The sequence below is a fragment of the Solanum stenotomum genome, chromosome 2 (genome assembly GCF_019186545.1).
Source record: "Solanum stenotomum isolate F172 chromosome 2, ASM1918654v1, whole genome shotgun sequence".
NCBI lineage: Eukaryota > Viridiplantae > Streptophyta > Magnoliopsida > Solanales > Solanaceae > Solanum > Solanum stenotomum.
Window position 1 is genome coordinate 67,291,669 of NC_064283.1, and position 3,449 is coordinate 67,295,117.

The window sequence follows — 3,449 nt, forward strand, 5'->3', positions numbered from 1 at the left end:
TGAACTTATTTTATATATAATATTGTACACCTTTTGGCTTATGTGGCACATCCCGTGACTCTACGCAGTTGAGGCGCGTGAGATATAATTGGATGCCACGTAAGCCAAAAAGGTGTACAAAATTACAAAAAAAAATGAATTCAGGGGGATAATAAGACCTTAGTTTAGTTAAGATGTGTCCCTAAAATTTGTGACTCACTCTGTTTGAGCGGCTCAAATTTTATGAATACATTAGTGATGACTTATTAAATGATATCCCATTATTTCTAAATAGAAAAAAAACCCACATTTTTTTAGAGTTCATGTGTTAATGAAATAATAATTTAAGATTATCTCAATTTTTTGTGTTGCCTTAAAAGAGAAGTTAATATAATCTAGAATTGTTGGCCCCATCCTACATAACATGATTATTTGAATGGCTACTGTTTTTTTCCTTTGCCTGATTTTATTATTAATGCAGGAGAAAAGACATAAAGTCACCACTAAAGTTATCTCGTATTTGCATAAAGATACCTTAACTTTGGAAGTGTCCTATCACCTCACAAAACTTTTTAATATCTTTGTAAATGGGACATTTTGACCATTCCCTCGTCTGTGTTGTCACGCGTGAAGTACACTCCTGTAATATTCATTCAACCCGACCTGACCCTATTCTTTTCAAGAAAAGTCTTCTCTTTTCTTTTGTTATTTCTCAACTTTCCCTAAAATCACAAAATATAAAAAAGTCTTCTTGTTTTCTCTTGGTGTTGATAATCTCGTTGTTGATGTTTCTTGGTGAAAATTCTTGGAGGGACAAGGAATTGAATGTCTAACATGTTAGGGCTCTACATTATATGATAAAGATCTTCTTTTTTTTCTATTATTATGATTTTAGGGATTATTATAGTGTAAAGAGTGTTGGAATCGACGAAAATTAAAAGATAAAACGAATTCTTACCTTATTGTGCTTTGGGAAGATGATGAATTCGTCAAAGAGAGAGTACCAACGTTGATCTTGCTTTGGAAAAAGATGAAATTGTGAGTTTAGGGCTACCAATGGCTCTTTTGAATTTAAATTTGGAGAAGATGTAAATTAATTAAATAATTAATAATAAAGAAATAAAGCGACACATGGCACTTTTAAACTGGTTAATGGCAGTAAAAACATCGCATCACGTGCCTTATGTGCGTGGAAACAACCCAGACAAGGAAATGGGTCAAAATGGTCCATTTACAAAGATATTAAAAAGTTTTGTGGGGTGATATGACACTTCCAAAGTTAAAGTGTCTTTATGCAAATATGAGATAACTTCAGTGGTGACTTTATGCCTTTTCTCTTAAAACAACAAAATCAAAGTTTATGGATAACTCACTCATGTTTCAAAGGGGACAACAAAGTGTGGATCACCACTTAACATTAATTCATTATCTTGTCAAATCTTGATTATACAAAACTAATCAAACTAACTTGGGATAATTTTACTACATGGACCAAAAACTTGACAAAATGACATCAAAATGTAAGCTTTTTCTCTTACTTTTTTCTCAACTTGTAAAAGTAGGTCTATATTACAATGGGTTGTGGTGCACTGGTGGGAGTGCTTCACCCTTAACTAGAGGTTTCGGGTTCGAGCCCTGGGTATGGAGAAAATCATGTTGGGAGCGCCACCCCCGAATGGGCCCTGCAGAGTGCAATCCAGATTTAGTCGGAGCTCCAATGTGGTAAGTGTTCCCATGAGTTCAACAGTATGCTCATTTGAAAGGCAGCCAAAAAGACTACTGTCTCTACCTGCTAGCCAAGACTATGTTTCATCTGCAACTTCAAAGCACTTATATCTAAAATAAAGCAAAGTGAGTACTTCCGATCCCCCGTCTTTTGATGAAGAATCAACTCAATATCCTTAAAGAAGATATCATTAAGATTAAATATTCTTGAATATGCAGGAAAATCTGTGATTGGTAAGATGAACAAACTTGGAGAGAGGATGGACTGTCTTGCACAAGGCATCCGCGAGCATGGTAAGCACTCACATAGTATTTCGCCATGGTTGAAGTTTTGTGGTTGAAAACCAAATACTCCTCAAACAAATTTTTCACGTGTTATTGCATAATGCTGATGCTTAACTTCAACTTTCAAATAATGACTTAAGTATTACGAACAATCGTAAGCCTAAAGAATACAGACAAGTGAGTCGTGAAGTACCAAAATTCATTCAAGAATCACAATTTACATGCATATATATGATAGAAAGTATCATATATACTGAATGTACAGATCTTTCCAAAGCTGTAATTAGCTCCATTGCTCAAAGGAGGCTTTAGGTTTTTTAGGCTTTGAGCTGTAGCTGTCAGCACAAATGTATAGACTTATTGTAAAACTAATGCAGTCAGAAGGCTAATTAATCTTCAGGACTTGACATAGTCATCACTCATCACTTCCTAAGTGAACATTTGAGTAGCAGATCGTAATGCTCCTCGAGAGGCACATTTAAAATATTATGCTATGATATCTTTCCATCTTTAGCTAGAGTATTCAGCTGAACATTGGAGCAGTAACGAGAAAAATACTCAACTACTCTACATGCATGAACTTAACATGATTAGGACTTTTTTATCCATCCCTTCATATCATCTCCATAGCATAATCACACCGCTCATAAGTTATAAAGAGTGTCTTAACCATTCGGTACTGTCAAATATCTCCAATTGCCTCAATAGTTCAAATCTCAAGTCGAGGATGAAGTTTTGGCTGAATAGGAAATCCAACCGAAAATCTAAGATTTGAGAGTTAGATCATGCATGTGTTATTATATTAGGAGTAACTTCAATCAAGTTAAAATGACTTACCTTGATGACGGGAAGAAATGAGGGAGATACATCTTCTTGCACAGAGAATCTAGAGAAGTGAAAAAAAATTATAGTTGTGTATCTGAGATACCTGTGTTGCAACCGCAGGCCTTGTGCAGCAATCGCAACACTAAAGATTTGATAGCCCAGGAAGAAAATTGTGATTGCAGTCCTTGTACCCGTGTAAAGAAGATCAAGTTGTCCCTTGCGAAAAGCTTGATGCACTATCTCCCTTCAACCCTTTGAGCGAATGCAGCAAAAGAAAAGGAAGGAATATCCATAGATCAACCCCATCATCTCCACCGTGTAGGAACTATGAGATCACCCAAAGACACTTTCGGCATCCAGGGGTCACGGACCAACCATAGAACCGATTTAAATAAGTGGAACGCATTAACTGTCCACTCTCAGGTTGGGCAGTCAGGGACGGAGAAGGGTAATGACTCATTCATAAAACCAGTGTTCTTAAGACCAAAGAGTTGGGTGGAAAGGCAGAAGAAGATGTCATTCATTTGATGAGAAATAAAAAGGAATACCAGAAACTCTCAATGTCAATGTCGACCCAGCTGCCTTCGCCGTTGGTTAGCACTATAAGCACAATGAATTCCTTTACACCTCAAGAT